This window comes from Bombina bombina, chromosome 2 (genome assembly GCF_027579735.1).
Source record: "Bombina bombina isolate aBomBom1 chromosome 2, aBomBom1.pri, whole genome shotgun sequence".
Classification (NCBI taxonomy): Eukaryota; Metazoa; Chordata; class Amphibia; order Anura; family Bombinatoridae; genus Bombina; species Bombina bombina.
Genome location: NC_069500.1, coordinates 352,601,866 through 352,621,990, shown reverse-complemented (window position 1 = coordinate 352,621,990; position 20,125 = coordinate 352,601,866). Strand labels below are relative to the sequence as shown.

Here is a 20,125-nt window from a genome sequence, read left to right as displayed (position 1 = left end):
TGGTGTGTGCGTGCATGTGAGTGGGGGTATGTTTGGTGGGCGCGTGTATGTAAAGGGTGTATGTGTGGTGTGTGCGTGCATGTGTGTGTGCATGTGAGTATGTGTATGTTTGTTGTGTGCATGCATGTAGGTGGGTCTATGTATGGCATGCGGGATATGAGTGGGTGTATATGGGCTATTAAATAAAAAATGGGGGGGAGTGGGCTGTTTTGCCTTAAAATGCCTGGGCCTATTTTTGGTCCCAGTCCGGCCCTGGGCTGCTTTATAAACTTTGATGAATGAAAGTGCCCCTGTTTTTAATAGTATTTTTTAAAAAACGGGCTTTCATTTATCTAAGTTGACCTTCACTTTAAGAGAAATTAATATAAACTTATTGCTATAATGGTTGACTATAAGAAAAAGCCAACTATGCCATTAGAGCACACTTTTCACTGCACACTGGAATAGCCTCTCTAATGCCCCTTTGTTTGCATCCCAAAACCTCCAAACTACTGGTCTGTCCACACAGGGATCTAACTACCGCCAGATAGCTCTCAATCTCAACCTGCATAGCCAGCACCCCCAACAACATCCACACTACTGTCATACTTGTCTGTTTATCTTAAAGGCAATAATGTTTGCAGGTAAATATATATTAACATGGGCTAGAACATGATTCACCATTTGGTTCCATACAGACAAAACCAAAAATATGAAAAGAAAATGTTATACATTTCCTAAATAACAGACCAACCTCCAAAACACAATTTTAACCCTCAACCCCCTACTTACAGTAGCCCACAATGTGATGGAACCACTAGATGTTTATGCTATCCATACCTAGAGAGCTTCATTACTCATGACCCAGTAAAATACTTGCACCTATTTAAAGAGGCCCCCAAATCAACCAACTAATCAATCACATTGGCCATATGCCCTTTTTTATGGGTGGACTAGAAGATCTGTGGGCTGAAGCAAATGTATTTATCAGCTGACCTCAAAAGGTCCAGTTGCAAGCTGTTCTTTGTCAGATGAGAACAAAGAAAGGAGGCATAGGGGCCCATTTATCAAGCTCAGAACGTCTTGAAGGCTGAAGGCTCGCCAGAAACACAAGTTATTAAGCAGCTGCCTAAGGACCGCTGCTCCATAACCTGTCTGCCTGCTCTGAGGAGGTGGACAGACATCACAAGAAATCAACTCAATCGAATACAATCGGGTTGATTAACACCCCTCTGCTAGTGGCCAATTGGCCGCAAATCTGCAGGGGGCGGCATTGCACCAGCAGTTCACAACAACTGCTGGTGCAATGATAAATGCTGACAGCGTACGCTGTCAGCATTTATCGATGTGTGGCGTACATCATCGCAATATCAGATCATATCCATCCGCACCTTCATAAATAGGCCCCATTGAGTCAACCTTCTTGTAACTGCCTTATAAATCTTCAGCTTGCAGGCCTCCCTCTCTCCCGCCTCTCTCCCCTCCAATACATCTTTAATGCATCTGCCAGACTAATCCACCTCTCTCGACTCTCTGTTTCTGCTGCACTTCTCTGTGAGTTCCTTCACTGGCTCCCCATTCACAACAGAGTTAAATTCAAAATTCTCACCCTGACCTACAAAGCCCTCACCAATGCTGCCCCACCCTACCTGTCCTCACTTATCAACAAATACACTCCTGCCCGCCCCCTAAGATCCAACAATGGCCTGCTTCTTGCGTCCTCTACCATCACCTCCTCTCATGCTAGACTACAGGACTTCTCTCGGGCGGCACCAACCCTCTGGAATGCACTTCCTTGTGCTGTCAGACTTGCCCCTAACCTCTCCTCCTTTAAACGTTCCCTAAAGACCTTTCTGTTCAGGGAAGCTTATCACCCGACTTATTAACATACTAACTTCAATTAACTAACAGCTGCTCTCTATCTCCTCACTAATATCATTCTCACCTTTGCAGTCCCCACCTCCTGTTTCCCATCCTACCCATCTAGATTGTAAGTTCCCACGGGAATAGGGCCCTCAGTTCACCCTGTTTGTGTCTGTAAAATGTTGTAGTATTGTTTCTCCATTGTACTGTTATCCTTGTACCCATGGGCAGCGCTGCGGAATCTGTTGGCGCTTTATAAATAAAGAATAATAATAATAAATTAGACAAAGACCATCAGTAAACCAGCAGGAAAGGAAATACTTCTGGGACAAGTGCAGCACAATAATAAAATGAAAAGGATGTGTGTATTAAAAAATAGAGAAACCCCAGAAGAGAGGAGGAGAGAGAAAAGGAGGAGTGAAGAGGCAAGAGAAGAAATAAAACACAGAGGGAGAAAGAGGGGGAGGTGAAAGTACAGAGAAGAGAGCACAGCAATAAAGAGAAGAGAGGAGGAGGGGAGAGAGGGAGAGAAGAAACAGAGGACAGAGAATGAAGAAAGAGAAGATAGATGAAAGGGAGAGAAAACATAGAGGGAGAGAAGAGAATGAGCAAGAAAGATGGGAGAAGAAAGGAAAAAACGGTGGGAGAGAGAGGTAGTAAATGGAAAAGATAAGAAAAGTCAGAGAGAAAGAGAAAACATAGCAAAGAGAACAGTAGATAGGTAGATGAGATATAAGCAATAAAGGAGAAAAGAGAGACAATTAGGAAAGATAAGATGGATGGAAGAGAAAATAGAAGGAGAGAGAAGAAGGGGATAAAGAGAAGAGGAAGATGAGGAAAGAGAGGAGAGGAGCTGATGAGAGGGGCAGAAGAGAGATGGAGGAGAGAGGGAAAAGGAGAAGAGGAGAAGGAAGACAGAAGGAGGATAGAAAACACAGAAGAAGAGATAGGGCAGATAACAGAGGGCAGTGGGAAGAGAGGACAAAGAAAGAGGAGGAAGGGAGAGAAGGAAGAGAGTGAAAAGAGAAAACAGATAGAGAGAGTGATGGAGGAAATATGAAAGACAAGAGAAGGCATAGCAGGGAGTATAAAGAGAATAGGGGTAGAGGGGAGGAAAAATAAGGAACAGACAGGAGAAAGAGACACAACTTGGAAAGCGAAGATGGATGGAAAAGAAAACAGAGGGAGAGAGAGGAATGAGAGAAAGAGAAGAGAGGGGGGTTGAGGAAATAGAGAAGAGGGTGATAGGGACAGAAGACAGAAGGAGAGAGAAAAGGAGGAGTAAAAAGTAAAGGAGGAGAAAACAGAGGGAGAGAGAGTGGGAGGAGAGAGGGAAAGTAGATAAAAGGAACAGATAAGAGAGAAAACACAAGGAGAGAATAGAGTGAAGAGAGGAGAGAAAGAAGAGAAAACATGGAGAGAGAGAAATGGAGGAAATAGGAAAGATAAGAGAAGACATAGCAGAGGGAGAAGAGAATAAGGGCAGATGAGAAGAGAAAGAAGGAACACAGAGGAGAGAAAGACTCAATTAGGAAAGAGAAGATGGAAAAGAAAACAAAGGGAGATAGAGGAAGGAGAGAAAGAGAAGAGAGGGGATTGAGGAAAGAAAAAGATAAGAGGATGGCAAGGGCAGAAGAGAGGAGGAGAGAGAAAAAGAGGAGTAAAAGAGAAAGAAGAGAAAAAACAGAGGGAGAGAGAGTGGGAGGAGATAGGACAGATGGAAGACAGAGAGGAGAGAGGGAGAAAAGATAAAAAGGAACAGAGAAAAAATGAAGAAAGAAGTAAGAAAACACAGGGGAGAGAGGGGACAGAGAAGAGATAGAGAGAAGAGAGGAGGGCAGAGAAAGAAGAGGGAAGCAAGAGAGACAAAAGCGAAAACACAGAGGGAGAAGATGGGACAAATAAGAGAAGGCAGACAGAAATAGAAAATATGACAGAAAGAGAGAAGAGGAAGAGATGAGGAAATAGAGAAGAGAGGAAAATATATAAAAGAAAGCAGAAGAGAAGAGAGAATGGATAGCGTTAGTGGGTAGGAGAGTGAAGGAAAAGGGATGAGAGAGAGAATTAAAGGGACACTGAACCCACATTTTTTTCTTTCATGATTCAGATAGAGCATGCAATTTTAAGCAACTTTCTAAAAATTAACTTCTATTATCAATTTTTCTTCGTTAACTTGCTATCTTTATTTGAAAAAGAAGGCATCTAAGTTAAAGAGCCAGCACCTCTTTGGTTCAGAACCATGGACAGCATGGACAACCCAGGTTGTTCACCAAAAATGGGCCGGCATCTAAACTTGCGTTTCAAATAAAGATGCCAAGAGAATGAAGACAATTTGATAATAGGAGTAAATTAGAAAGTTGCTTAAAATTGCATGCTCTATCTGAATCACAAAAGAAAAAAGTTGGGTTCAGTGTCGCTTTAAGAGAGAAGGAAAAGATGAGAAAGAAATTATTAAGAAAGAGAAGATGCATGTAAGAGACAGAAAGAGGGAGAGATAGATGAGAAGGATGATGAGGAAAGAGAGAGAGGAAGGATATAGGATAATGAGACAGAAGACAAAAGGCAAAGAGAAGTGAAGAGAGGAAGATCATAAGAGAGGAAAAAGAGAAAGCGAAAAGTGGCATTGGAAGATATTTAGACAATCATAAAGATTCTAAATGATAAAATATCTTGCTCAGAATTCATATATTTATATTTATTGTATTTCTATTATAGCACAGCTTTTGGTTAACACATCATAATACTGCAATGTTTCTAATCCCTTTAAAATAAATAATTTCTTCAAAACTTCAATGCTTTTAAGAGAGACATATTTAATTCCAAAATCACTATGGGAAGGACTTAATAGATACAATCAGCCTCAATCTAAAATAATTTACAGTTAAAACATCATAATTTTATATGCTAACAGCTAGATTTGGAGTTTGGCGGCCAAGGGGTTGCGTTAGCTACGCAGGCTTTTTTCTGGCCGCACCATAAAAATAACTCTGGTATTGAGAGTTCAAAAAAATGCTGCGTTAGGCTCCAAAAAAGGAGCGTAGAGCATTTTTACCGCAAATGCAACTCTCGATACCAGAGTTGCTTACGGACGCGGCCAGCCTCAATAACGTGCTCGTGCACGATTCCCCCATAGGAAACAATGGGGCTGTTTGAGCTGAAAAAAAACCTAACACCTGCAAAAAAGCAGCGTTCAGCTCCTAACGCAGCCCCATTGTTTCCTATGGGGAAACACTTCCTACGTCTGCACCTAACACCCTAACATGTACCCCGAGTCTAAACACCCCTAACCTTACACTTATTAACCCCTAATCTGCCGCCCCCGCTATCGCTGACCCCTGCATTATATTATTAACCCCTAATCTGCCGCTCCGTAAACCGCCGCTACTTACATTATCCCTATGTACCCCTAATCTGCTGCCCCTAACACCGCCGACCCCTATATTATATTTATTAACCCCTAATCTGCCCCCTCAACGTCGCCGACACCTGCCTACACTGATTAACCCCTAATCTGCCGAGCGGACCGCACCGCTACTATAATAAATGTATTAACCCCTAATCCGCCTCACTAACCCTATAATAAATAGTATTAACCCCTAATCTGCCCTCCCTAACATCGCCGACACCTAACTTCAATTATTAACCCCTAATCTGACGACCGGAGCTCACCGCTACTATAATAAATGTATTAACCCCTAAAGCTAAGTCTAACACTAACACTAACACCCCCCTAAATTAAATATAATTTAAATCTAACGAAATTAATTAACTCTTATTAAATAAATTATTCCTATTTAAAGATAAATACTTACCTGTAAAATAAATCCTAATATAGCTACAATATAAATTATAATTACATTGTAGCTATTTTAGGATTAATATTTATTTTACAGGCAACTTTGTATTTATTTTAACCAGGTACAATAGCTATTAAATAGTTAAGAACTATTTAATAGTTACCTAGTTAAAATAATAACAAAATTACCTGTAAAATAAATCCTAACCTAAGTTACAATTAAACCTAACACTATACTATCAATAAATTAATTAAATAAAATACCTACAATTACCTACAATAAAACCTAACACTACACTATCAATAAATAAATTAAATACAATTCCTACAAATAACTACAATGAAATAAACTAACTAAAGTACAAAAAATAAAAAAGAACTAAGTTACAAAAAATAAAAAAATATTTACAAACATAAGAAAAATATTACAACAATTTTAAACTAATTACACCTACTCTAAGCCCCCTAATAAAATAACAAAGACCCCCAAAATAAAAAAATGCCCTACCCTATTCTAAATTAATAAAGTTAAAAGCTCTTTTACCTTACCAGCCCTGAACAGGGCCCTTTGCGGGGCATGCCCCAAGAAATTCAGCTCTTTTGCCTGTAAAAAAAAACATACAATACCCCCCCCCAACATTACAACCCAGCACCCACATACCCCTAATCTAATCCAAACCCCCCTTAAATAAACCTATCACTAAGCCCCTGAAGATCTTCCTACCTTGTCTTCACCTCACCAGGTATCACCGATCCGTCCTGGCATCCGGTGCTGAAGAGGTCCAGAAGAGGCTCCAAAGTCTTCCTCCTATCCGGCAAGAAGAGGACATCCGGACCGGCAAACATCTTCATCCAAGCCGCATCTTCTATCTTCTTCCATCCGGTGCGGAGCGGGTCCATCCTGAAGCAGCCGACGCGGATCCATCCTCTTCTTCCGGCGTCTCCCGACGAATGACGGTTCCTTTAAGGGACGTCATCCAAGATGGCGTCCCTCGAATTCCGATTGGCTGATAGGATTCTATCAGCCAATCGGAATTAAGGTAGGAATATTCTGATTGGCTGATGGAATCAGCCAATCAGAATCAAGTTCAATCCGATTGGCTGATCCAATCAGCCAATCAGATTGAGCTCGCATTCTATTGGCTGTTCCGATCAGCCAATAGAATGCGAGCTCAATCTGATTGGCTGATTGGATCAGCCAATCGGATTGATCTTGATTCTGATTGGCTGATTCCATCAGCCAATCAGAATATTCCTACCTTAATTCCGATTGGCTGATAGAATCCTATCAGCCAATCGGAATTCGAGGGACGCCATCTTGGATGACGTCCCTTAAAGGAACCGTCATTCGTCGGGAGACGCTGGAAGAAGAGGATGGATCTGCGTCGGCTGCTTCAGGATGGACCCGCTCCGCACCGGATGGAAGAAGATAGAAGATGCCGCTTGGATGAAGATGTTTGCCGGTCCGGATGTCCTCTTCTTGCCGGATAGGAGGAAGACTTTGGAGCCTCTTCTGGACCTCTTCAGCACCGGATGCCAGGACGGATCGATGATACCTGGTGAGGTGAAGACAAGGTAGGAAGATCTTCAGGGGCCTAGTGTTAGGTTTATTTAAGGGGGGTTTGGGTTAGATTAGGGGTATGTGGGTGGTGGGTTGTAATGTTGGGGGGGGTATTGTATGTTTTTTTTTACAGGCAAAAGAGCTGAATTTCTTGGGGCATGCCCCGCAAAGGGCCCTGTTCAGGGCTGGTAAGGTAAAAGAGCTTTTAACTTTATTAATTTAGAATAGGGTAGGGCATTTTTTTATTTTGGGGGTCTTTGTTATTTTATTAGGGGGCTTAGAGTAGGTGTAATTAGTTTAAAATTGTTGTAATTTATTTCTAATGTTTGTAAATATTTTTTTAATTTTTTGTAACTTAGTTCTTTTTTATTTTTTGTACTTTAGTTAGTTTATTTCATTGTAGTTATTTGTAGGAATTGTATTTAATTTATTTATTGATAGTGTAGTGTTAGGTTTTATTGTAGGTAATTGTAGGTATTTTATTTAATTAATTTATTGATAGTATAGTGTTAGGTTTAATTAGAACTTAGGTTAGGATTTATTTTACAGGTAATTTTGTTATTATTTTAACTAGGTAACTATTAAATAGTTCTTAACTATTTAATAGCTATTGTACCTGGTTAAAATAAATACAAAGTTGCCTGTAAAATAAATATTAATCCTAAAATAGCTACAATGTAATTATAATTTATATTGTAGCTATATTAGGATTTATTTTACAGGTAAGTATTTAGCTTTAAATAGGATTAATTTATTTAATAAGAGTTAATTAATTTCGTTAGATTTAAATTATATTTAACTTAGGGGGGTGTTAGTGTTAGGGTTAGATTTAGCTTTAGGGGTTAATCCATTTATTATAGTAGCGGTGAGCTCCGGTCGGCAGATTAGGGGTTAATAATTGAAGTTAGGTGTCGGCGATGTTAGGGAGGGCAGATTAGGGGTTAATACTATTTATGATAGGGTTAGTGAGGCGGATTAGGAGTAAATACATTTATTATAGTAGCGGTGCGGTCCGCTCGGCAGATTAGGGGTTAATCAGTGTAGGCAGGTGGAGGCGACGTTGAGGGGGCAGGTTAGGGGTTAATAAATATAATACAGGGGTCGGCGGGGTTAGGGGCAGCAGATTAGGGGTACATAGCTATAATGTAGGTGGCGGCGCTTTGCGGTCGGCAGATTAGGGGTTAATTATTGTAAGTAGCTGGCGGCGACGTTGTGGGGGGCAGGTTAGGGGTTAATAAATATAATACAGGGGTCGGCGGGGTTAGGGGCAGCAGATTAGGGGTACATAAGTATAACGTAGGTGGCGGTCGGCAGATTAGGGGTTAAAAATTTTTTTGAGTGGCGGCGATGTGGGGGGACCTCAGTTTAGGGGTACATAGGTAGTTTATGGGTGTTAGTGTACTTTAGGGTACAGTAGTTAAGAGCTTTATGAACCGGCGTTAGCCCAGAAAGCTCTTAACTCCTGCTTTTTTTCTGCGGCTGGAGTTTTGTCGGTAGAGCTCTAACGCTCACTTCAGAAACGACTCTAAATACCGGAGTTAGGAAGATCCCATTGAAAAGATAGGATACGCAATTTGCGTAAGGGGATCTGCGGTATGGAAAAGTCGCGGCTGAAAAGTGAGCGTTAGACCCTATTTTGAGTGACTCCAAATACCGGCGGTAGCCTAAAACCAGCGTTAGGAGCCTCTAACGCTGGTTTTCACAGCTACCGCCAAACTCTAAATCTAGGCCTAAGTCAGTATGATGAATACTTGTTGTGTAAATTGCTGTCCAAATCTTGCATTTTTTTAAGACAAAAAAGATCATGAGAACTAACAAAATGTAAAAATATCTAGCCCCAATTATGAGTACTATAAAATTAGCCATGTAATTTCTCTTTCTGTTTGTAACATACCCTCCACACTTATCCAGGGTCTATTTAAAAAACTGCAAAAAAACAAAATTTATGCTTACCTAATAAATTATTTTCTTTCCTTGCAGGGAGAGTCCACAAATTCATTCATTACTGTTGGGAATACAACACCTGGCCAGCAGGAGGAGACAAAGACTCCCCAGCCAAAGCATTAAATATCCCTCCTACTTCCCTTCCTCCCCCAGTCATTCAGTCGAGGAAAAAAAGGAAAAGTAGGAGAAACACTAGGGGAATAGTGGTGCCAGAAAACAGTGGAAAACCGTCCCCTCAAATTAATAGGGAGGGTTCGTGCACTCTCCCTCCCAGGAAAGAAAATAATTTATCAGGTAAGCATACATTTTGTTTTCTTTTCAATGGCAGTCCACAAATTAATTCATTACTCTTCAGAATCCAATACCCAAGCTAGAGAGGACAAAGAATAAACAGGGAGGGAAAATAAGGCAGGCGAACCTAATCTGAAGGCACCACCACTTGAAGAACCTTTCTCCCAAAGAAAGCCTCAGCTGAGGCAAAAATATCAAACTTGTAAAATTTGGAAAAAGTATGTAAAGAGGACCAGGCAGCTGCCTTACAGATTTGCTCCATAGAAGCTTCGTTCTTAAAAGCCCAAGAGGAGGACAATGCATGGGTAGAGTGAGCCATAATCCTTTTAGGAGACCGATTACCAGCTTGCACATAAGACAAAAGAATGATACTCCTCAGCCAAAAAGAAAGAGTAGTCGCAGTGGCCTTCTTACCCTTGCGCTTACCGGCATACAAAACAAAAAAGGAAGAAGATTGTCTAAAATCCCTGGTTGCATAAAGATAGAATTTCAAAGCACACACTACATCCAGATTGTGCAACAAACACTCTTTCTGAGAAGGACTAGGACAAAAAGAAGGTACTACAATCTCCTGATTGATTTTGCAGTCAGAGACAACCTTAGTTAGAAAACCCATCTTGGTATGTAAAATGGCCTTATCCGCATGGAAAACAAGATAAGGAGGATCACACGGTAAAGCAGATAACTCAGAAACTCTGCAAGCAGAAGAAATAGCCAATAAATACTAAACTTTCCAAGACAAAATTTTTATTTCGACAGAATGCATAGGCTTAAATGGAGCCTGCTGAAGAACACAAAGAACAAGATTAAGAAATAGCCAATAAAAACTAAACTTTCCAAGAAATTTTTTTATTTCAACAGAATGCATAGGCTTAAATGGTGCCTACTAAAGAACACGAAGAACAAGATTAAGCCTCCAACAGGAGCAACAGGCTTCAACACAGGTAGACTAACTTCTTGTGTAACAACACAGAAATGGCATAAATCTGTCCTTTGAGAGAGCTAGTTGACAAACCTTTCTCCAAACCTTCTTGGAGAAACAAAAGTATTCGAGGAGCTCTCACCTTGTGCCAAGGGATACCTTGATCCTTGCACCATGATAGATAGCTGCACCACACCTTGTGATAAATCCAACCAGTCTTTTGAACCTGGATTAGAGTATCAATGACCCTATCAGAAAATCCTCTCTTTGACAGCACTAGGCGTTCAATCTCTACGCAGTCAGCCTCAGAGAATCTTGATTTTCATAAAGGAACATGCCTTTAAATAGAAGGTCCGCTTTCTGAGGTAACCTCCAAGGAGGAGAGGAGGACATCTTCACTAGGTCTGCTAACCAAGTCCTGCAAGGCCACGCTAGAGCAATTATAATTACAGAGGCCCACTCCTGCTTTATGCCGGAGATTACCCAGAAAAGAAGAGCAAGTGGGGGAAACATATAAATAAGCTTGAATCTCCATGGAACCATTAACACGTCCACCAACACTGCCTGAGGATCCCTTGATCTTGACCCATATCTGGGCAGTTTGGTATTGATGAGAGGCCATTAGATCGATCTCTGGAACACCCCACCTAAGGGTTATTTCCGAGAACACCTCCTGATGAAGAGACTGCCTCCCAATTATCCACTCCTGGGATATGGATGGCTGAAATATGACAATTGTTGGACTTTGCCCACTGAAGGATGTGAGAGACCGCCCTCATAGCCAGACCCCCTGATGATTGATATAAGCCACAAACGTTATGTTGTCTGATTGGAATCTGATAAACCGGACAGAACAAAGTTGAGGCCACGCTATCAGAGCATTAAAGATGGCTCTCGATTCCAGAATGTTGATGGGAAGATGAGACTCCTCCAGTGTCCAGGTTCATTGAGCCTTCAATGGACCCCAAACTGCACCCCAGCCAAGAAGGCTGGAATCCGTAGTCACAATCTCCCATGATGGTCTCAAAAAGCACGTGCCTTGAGGCAGGTGGTCCTGACAGAGCCACCTTAGAGAGATTCTCTCGCATGGCTGTCCAGGACAATCTCTTGGGATAGGTCGGAATGATCACCGTTCCACTGCCTGAGCATACATAGTTGAAGAGGTCACAGATGAAAACGAGCAATCCATGGTAGCCACAAGGAGACCAACTAATTCCATGCATTGCGCTACTGATGGACATGCATTGAACTGAAGAAAAAGACAGGCAGAGAGGATTTTGGATCACCTTTGATCCATCAGAAAGATTTGCATGGAGATCAAGTCGATTATTGCTCCCAGAAAACACACCCTGGTGTTGGGGGTCAAGGAACTCTTGCCCAGATTTATCTTTCACCCGTGGACCCGAAGGAGACACAAAAGAGCATCTGTGTGAGATCTTGCCAAAGGAAAAGATAGAGCGTGAACCAAGATATCGTCCAAGTAAGGAGCCGACATGATTCCTCACATTCTTGCCACCGCTAGAAGAGCTTCTAGTACCTTCGTAAAGATTCTTTGAGCCGTGGCTAGACCAAATGGCAGAGCTACAAATTGGAAATGTTTGTCCAGAAAGGCAAACCGGATAAACTGAAAATGATCCTTGTGGATCGGAACATGAAGGTATGCGTCCTTCAGGTTGATAGTGGTCAGGAATTGACCCTCTTGGACCAAAGGGAGAATGGATCTTATAGTCTCCATGTTGAAGGACTGAACCTTGAGAAACTTGTTGAGATACTTTAAGTCCAGGATTGGACGGAAAGTTCCCCCTTTTTGGGAACCATAAAAAGGTTTAAATAAAATCCTAGGCCCCGTTCTAAGGGGGGGGAACAGGAATGATCACTCCCAGAGATAATAGGTCTTTTACATATTTCAAGAATGCTGACCTCTTCATTGGATTTGAAAAGAGCCTTGACAGAAGGAATCTGTCTCTTGGAGGGCGAGACTTGAACCCTGTCCTGTACCACTGGGAGACTACATCCAAGACCCAGGGATCCTGAATGTCACAAAACCAAGCATCCTGAAAAAAGGATAGTCTGCCCCTTAAGTGATCCGGTCCTGTATCGGGAGCCATCCCTTCCTTATGACTTGTTATCGGAGGAGGGCTTCTTGGACTGTTTGTTTTTGTTCCAAGATTGATTGGGCTTCCAGGTACCTTCTTGGCGGAGGCCAGAGACCACTGTCTCTTGGAGGTATGAAAGGGACAAAAATTACAAGACTGGGGACCCTTGGATCTAGCTTTTTTATCTTGAAGGAGGAAAGCACCCTTCCCTCCGGTCACCATGGAAATAATGGAATCCAGACCTGGATTAAACAATGACTTTACCTTAAAGGCTAAGGAAAGAAGTCTAGATTTAGATACCATATCTGCCGACCAGAATTTTAACCAGAGAGCTCTTTGCGATAGAACTTGAAACCAGATGACTTAGCATTCAGACAAATGATTTGCATGTTAGCATTACAAATAAAGGAATTGGCCATTCTAAGAGCACTAATCTGATCCTGGATATCATTTAACGTAGTTTCGACCAGAATCATCTCTGACAAAGAGTCGCACCAGTAAGCGGTGGCTCCAGCAACCTCCGATATGCCAGCAGCCTGTTGAAAAAGAAGAAACATCCTCCTTAAGTACCCCTACATCTTTCTGTCCATAGGGTCCCTGTAGGAGGTACTACCCTCAAGCGGAATAGTAGTACGTTTAGCCAGAGTAGAGATAGCTCCATCTACTTTGGGAATGGAACTCCACAACTCCAAGTGGGAGTCAGGAACTGGGAACATCTTCTTAAAATTAGTAGATGGGGAGAATGGAATCCCAGGTTTCTCCCATTCCTTAGAAATGATGTCTGTGATGCGAGCAGGGACAGGAAAAACCTCAGGCACTCTGGGTCTAATGTCATAAACCCTGTCCAGTTTAGGAATCTTAGTTTCCTCAGAATGTTTTGATTCAGGAACATTAAGATTTCATCGATAAGACCTCCTTAAGTGAAATACAAAGATGTTCAAGCTTAAACCTGAAGTTTATCTCTTCATGTTCCACTGTTTTTTCCACAGCGGAGTCAGAATCAGAAAGCTCACCCTCAGAGGCTACTGTGGTATGCTCATCCTTTGAAAGTTGGGATAGACTGACCAACGTAGATTCTATAGGAGCAGTGATTCCTGTATTAGAGGAAACATGTTTTTCTCTTCCTTTTGCCCGAGACAGGCATGGCATTCAGCGCAGCAGAAACAGCTGACTGTAGTTGTGCTGCAAAGTTCCCTGGTAAAAAATGCCCCCAGGTAAGGACTAAACTGAGCCACAGGGCACTGCCTGTTCAACTTTTTGGGACGGGAACTGAAGGGAAAGCTGAGGTATGTCCTGGACAACAGAGTCCTGAGGGGTAGAGGGCTCTGAGGGGTTCATATTCCCAGAAAAGGTAGAATGAAGCTTAGTCCCTTTTGATTTGGACTGTAAAACCGAAGTTAAACATGTAGAACAAAACTGTGCAGGGGGGGCAATATGGACCTCTTCACAATAAAAACACTTGTCAGACAATGATAATGAAGGGGAAGTATCCTCCATGTCTGTACCTTCCTCCATAGTAAGGGAGGGATTCCTAATCAGAAATGTGACAAATTAGTTACTAATAAGAAAAATATAGCTAGTAATGGCACCTCAATAGGTCACTGCTCTGGCTGGAGCACTCACCAACCTCCCGGTCCAGTGCCGATCCCAGCGATAAGATCAAACCTCAGATGGCAGTCGGAGAAGAAAGATAAAGTCGGATGTGCGGTAGCCCACGTGGTGCCACGATCGAGAGAGGTCTGCCCACTGCATTGCCTGAAGCATGCGAAAACGGCGCTATCTGCTTGTCGTGATCGAGGTGACGGCCATAACGGTTAATAAAAAAGAATATAACAGCCTCATTAAAGATTCTAATAAAAGTCAAGAACCCTCTCAGACCCGAAATGTCCCGGTTCAAAAAGAGATCAACAATACTAAATTGATCCTTATATTAAGTTTAGTTGCCACAATCTGCTTCTTTATCAAACTGATCCTAATATAGGATCTGAGATTTTATGTCCCCAGACCACCTATCATAGTGCCCTCAAGATTCTCCATCTGCCCCTGAGTGTCCTAATGGAAGGAAAAAAGGCACTTACCTCCAGGGTCTCTGCTATGGATAAGTCACATTATTTCCAGGTCTGACAGCTTCATCCACATCTGACAGTGACCTGAGGTAGAAAGGAAAGCAGTGTAAGCTTACACTGGTTGACAGGTGGGATGTTACCCATTAAAGGACTTAAATCCAATTTTCTTCCGAGCACTTTCTTTGCCCTCCTAGTTTACATAGGCAAAGAATGACTGGGGGAGTAAGGGAAGTGGGAGGGATACTTAATGCTTTCTCCCTGCCAATTGAAAGAAACAAGTATAAAATACAAAAAGTATGTATACAAATAACAAGAACAATCAAAGTATAGGACTATGAAGAATCTGTTATGAAAGTCTGATGACATGGGTTATATGGTACGTGAGCACTCAATCTGTTATTCCTCACAGTAATTGTCCTGAACGCTGCACAGCCTGAAGTAAAGTTGGATTTCAGCCATCTGTACACAATCACCCCCATTCCTGAGCAATCTGAACAATCAATGTCACTACACACATAGCAAAACAAGATGCTCTGTTCCACTGTGTGTGGTTCTGGGACAACCCCCTGCCGTTGTTAAACTCGAGGCAATAACAAATCTTAAAGGGAAACTAAACCAATTGTTTTATCTTTCATGATTCAAATAGAGCATGCAATTTAAAGCAACTTTCTAATTTACTGCTATTATAAATTTTTCTTTGTTCCCTTGCTAACTTTATTTGAAAAAGTAGAAACGTAAGCTTAGGAGCCAGCCCATTTTTGGTTCAGAATCCTGGGTAGCGCTTGCTGATTGGTGGCTTTCAGCCCACACTAGCAACAAGATTTTTAGTGCTCTTTTAAAAAAATATATATATACAGCCATAATGGCCCTCAGGTGGTGCAGGGGGGTCAAGGAACTCTTGCCCAGATTTATCTTTCACCCGTGGACCCGAAGGAGACACAAAAGAGCATCTGTGTGAGATCTTGCCAAAGGAAAAGATAGAGCGTGAACCAAGATATCGTCCAAGTAAGGAGCCGACATGATTTCTCACATTCTTGCCACCGCTAGAAGAGCTTCTAGTACCTTCGTAAAGATTCTTTGAGCCGTGGCTAGACCAAATGGCAGAGCTACAAATTGGAAATGTTTGTCCAGAAAGGCAAACCGGATAAACTGAAAATGATCCTTGTGGATCGGAACATGAAGGTATGCGTCCTTCAGGTTGATAGTGGTCAGGAATTGACCCTCTTGGACCAAAGGGAGAATGGATCTTATAGTCTCCCTGTTGAAGGACTGAACCTTGAGAAACTTGTTGAAATACTTTAAGTCCAGGATTGGACGGAAAGTTCCCCCTTTTTTGGGAACCATAAAAAGGTTTAAATAAAATCCTAGGCCCTGTTCTAAGGGGAGGAACAGGAATGATCACTCCCAGAGATAATAGGTCTTTTACATATTTCAAGAATGCTGACCTCTTCATTGGATTTGAAAAGAGCCTTGACAGAAGGAATCTGTCTCTTGGAGGGCGAGACTTGAACCCTGTCCTGTACCACTGGGAGACTACATCCAAGACCCAGGGATCCTGAATGTCACAAAACCAAGCATCCTGAAAAAAGGATAGTCTGCCCCTTAAGTGATCCGGTCCCGTATCGGGAGCCATCCCTTCCTTATGACTTGTTATCGGAGGAGGGCTTCTTGGACTGTTTGTTTTTGTTCCAAGATTGATTGGGCTTCCAGGTACCTTCTTGGCGGAGGCCAGAGACCACTGTCTCTTGGAGGTATGAAAGGGACAAAAATTACAAGACTGGGGACCCTTGGATGTAGCTTTTTTATCTTGAAGGAGGAAAGCACCCTTCCCTCCGGTCACCATGGAAATAATGGAATCCAGACCTGGATTAAACAATGACTTTACCTTAAAGGCTAAGGAAAGAAGTCTAGATTTAGATACCATATCTGCCGACCAGAATTTTAACCAGAGAGCTCTTCGCGATACAACTTGAAACCAGATGACTTAGCATTCAGACAAATGATTTGCATGTTAGCATTACAAATAAAGGAATTGGCCATTCTAAGATCACTAATCTGATCCTGGATATCATTTAACGTAGTTTCGACCAGAATCATCTCTGACAAAGAGTCGCACCAGTAAGCGGTGGCTCCAGCAACCTCCGATATGCCAGCAGCCTGTTGAAAAAGAAGAAACATCCTCCTTAAGTACCCCTACATCTTTCTGTCCATAGGGTCCCTGTAGGAGGTACTACCCTCAAGCGGAATAGTAGTACGTTTAGCCAGAGTAGAGATAGCTCCATCTACTTTGGGAATGGAACTCCACAACTCCAAGTGGGAGTCAGGAACTGGGAACATCTTCTTAAAATTAGTAGATGGGGAGAATGGAATCCCAGGTTTCTCCCATTCCTTAGAAATGATGTCTGTGATGCGAGCAGGGACAGGAAAAACCTCAGGCACTCTGGGTCTAATGTCATAAACCCTGTCCAGTTTAGGAATCTTAGTTTCCTCAGAATGTTTTGATTCAGGAACATTAAGATTTCGTCGATAAGACCTCCTTAAGTGAAATACAAAGATGTTCAAGCTTAAACCTGAAGTTTATCTCTTCATGTTCCACTGTTTTTTCCACAGCGGAGTCAGAATCAGAAAGCTCACCCTCAGAGGCTACTGTGGTATGCTCATCCTTAGAAAGTTGGGATAGACTGACCAACGTAGATTCTATAGGAGCAGTGATTCCTGTATTAGAGGAAACATGTTTTTCTCTTCCTTTTGCCCGAGACAGGCATGGCATTCAGCGCAGCAGAAACAGCTGACTGTAGTTGTGCTGCAAAGTTCCCTGGTAAAAAATGCCCCCAGGTAAGGACTGAACTGAGCCACAGGGCACTGCCTGTTCAACTTTTTAGGACGGGAACTGAAGGGAAAGCTGAGGTATGTCCTGGACAACAGAGTCCTGAGGGGTAGAGGGCTCTGACGGGTTCATATTCCCAGAAAAGGTAGAATGAAGCTTAGTCCCTCTTGATTTGGACTGTAAAACCGAAGTTAAACATGTAGAACAAAACTGTGCAGGGGGGGGGGGCAATATGGGCCTCTTCACAATAAAAACACTTGTTAGACAATGATAATGATGGGGAAGTATCCTCCATGTCTGTACCTTCCTCCATAGTAAGGGAGGGATTCCTAATCAGAAATGTGACAAATTAGTTACTAATAAGAAAAATATAGCTAGTAATGGCACCTCAATAGGTCCCTGCTCTGGCTGGAGCACTCACCAACCTCCCGGTCCAGTGCCGATCCCAGCGATAAGATCAAACCTCAGATGGCAGTCGGAGAAGAAAGATAAAGTCGGATGTGCGGTAGCCCACGTGGTGCCACGATCGAGAGAGGTCTGCCCACTGCATTGCCTGAAGCATGCGAAAACGGCGCTATCTGCTTGTCGTGATCGAGGTGACGGCCATAACGGTTAATAAAAAAGAATATAACAGCCTCATTAAAGATTCTAATAAAAGTCAAGAACCCTCTCAGACCCGAAATGTCCCGGTTCAAAAAGAGATCAACAATACTAAATTGATCCTTATATTAAGTTTAGTTGCCACAATCTGCTTCTTTATCAAACTGATCCTAATATAGGATCTGAGATTTTATGTCCCCAGACCACCTTTCATAGTGCCCTCAAGATTCTCCATCTGCCCCTGAGTGTCCTAATGAAAAAGGCACTTACCTCCAGGGTCTCTGCTATGGAGAAGTCACATTACTTCCAGGTCTGACAGCTTCATCCACATCTGACAGTGACCTGAGGTAGAAAGGAAAGCAGTGTAAGCTTACACTGGTTGACAGGTGGGATGTTACCCATTAAAGGACTTAAATCCAATTTTCATCCGAGCACTTTCTTTGCCCTCCTAGTTGACATAGGCAAAGAATGACTGGGGGAGTAAGGGAAGTGGGAGAGATACTTAATGCTTTCTCCCTGCCAATTGAAAGAAACAAGTATAAAATACAAAAAGTATGTATACAAATAACAAGAACAATCAAAGTATAGGACTATGAAGAATCTGTTATGAAAGTCTGATGACATGGGTTATATGGTACGTGAGCACTCAATCTGTTATTCCTCACAGTAATTGTCCTGAACGCTGCACAGCCTGAAGTAAAGTTGGATTTCAGCCATCTGTACACAATCACCCCCATTCCTGAGCAATCTGAACAATCAATGTCACTACACACATAGCAAAACAAGATACTCTGTTCCACTGTGTGTGGTTCTGGGACAACCCCCTGCCGTTGTTAAACTCGAGGCAATAACAAATCTTAAAGGGAAACTAAACCAATTTTTTTATCTTTCATGATTCAAATAGAGCATGCAATTTAAAGCAACTTTCTAATTTACTGCTATTATAAATTTTTCTTTGTTCCCTTGCTAACTTTATTTGAAAAAGTAGAAACGTAAGCTTAGGAGCCAGCCCATTTTTGGTTCAGAATCCTGGGTAGCGCTTGCTGATTGGTGGCTTTCAGCCCACACTAGCAACAAGATTTTTAGTGCTCTTTTAAAAAAAAAAAATATATATATATATATTTCTTTCTTAGCTGATGAGAGTCTATAGCTTCATAACATGTGGGATATATTCCAGCCTATGAGGAGGAGGTCAAGAACCCTCACAGAGCTTTAGCCCCTCCCACCTCCTCTCCTTCCTCAGTTTGTTCTTGGCATCTGAGGAGAGAGGTTATAGATATAAGAGATGGAAGAGTTTATTATTTTTTTTCATATGATTTGTGGGCTCAGACCTGACTTGGGACCCAGAACCCCTAGGCAACTTCACTTCAAGAAGATTTAAGAAGACTCTTAGTGAAACAGGGATGAGGATTACCTCTGTTATGTGCTTTCCAGAACCCTAGTGGATAATCTAACAGCCATAATGGCCCTCAGGTGGTGCAGGGACCGGTCCCTAGCCTCCCCCTAAGGGGTCACATGTATATTCGAAGTATCCTCTGCAGTATAGTTACTTGCACTGGATGGGCTCTCTACTGGATCAGCAACCTGTGAGGGAAAAAGGCCTCAGCATGCTGGTAAGACACATTGGAGGGGTGCTTCAGTCCAGGTAAGTGACTCATGTACTACACAGCACAGGAGCTATCCAATAGTACTCTCCTTTCAGGAACTACATAGCTGGGGATAACAGCCTTACAACGGATGAGCTTTACCTATGTGTTTAACATGGGAAATTGGGGGAATGAGCCACAAGATAGTTCTCATCTAGCATCTTTAGGACTTCTTAGCAGCTCAATTTACCATTTTTTTACCTCAAAAATCTTACTTTTGCATTTTTCTGCAAATGGGTAGTGTGATGAGAGTGGGAGGTGACGTCACCAGATGGGGCGGGGCTTAAGGTTGTTATTGTCTATGTCGCACTTACTGAGTTAGATGTGTTGTGCAAGCTGTATACTTTTATGCTCTGCAATAAAATAGCATTGTACCTTCTATGCTGTGTCCTGCATCTCATGACATGGTGTCAGAAGTACTTGCCTGTCCTTCTATTTCTGAGTAATGACGATGTTGAAGTTTACCCCATCTGAGCCTTTTGATTTCTCTCAGCCTGCAGCTTGGCCCACATGGTGTCAGTGGTTTCAACGCTT

General features: G+C 42.2%; 1 protein-coding gene across 1 annotated transcript in view; it reads right to left on the bottom strand.

Moving 5' to 3' along the window:
- The window catches only part of LOC128646952 (P2X purinoceptor 7-like), a 730,384-nt gene that overhangs the window by 252,858 nt on the left and 457,401 nt on the right, over nucleotides 1–20,125 (bottom strand). The window lies entirely within an intron of this gene.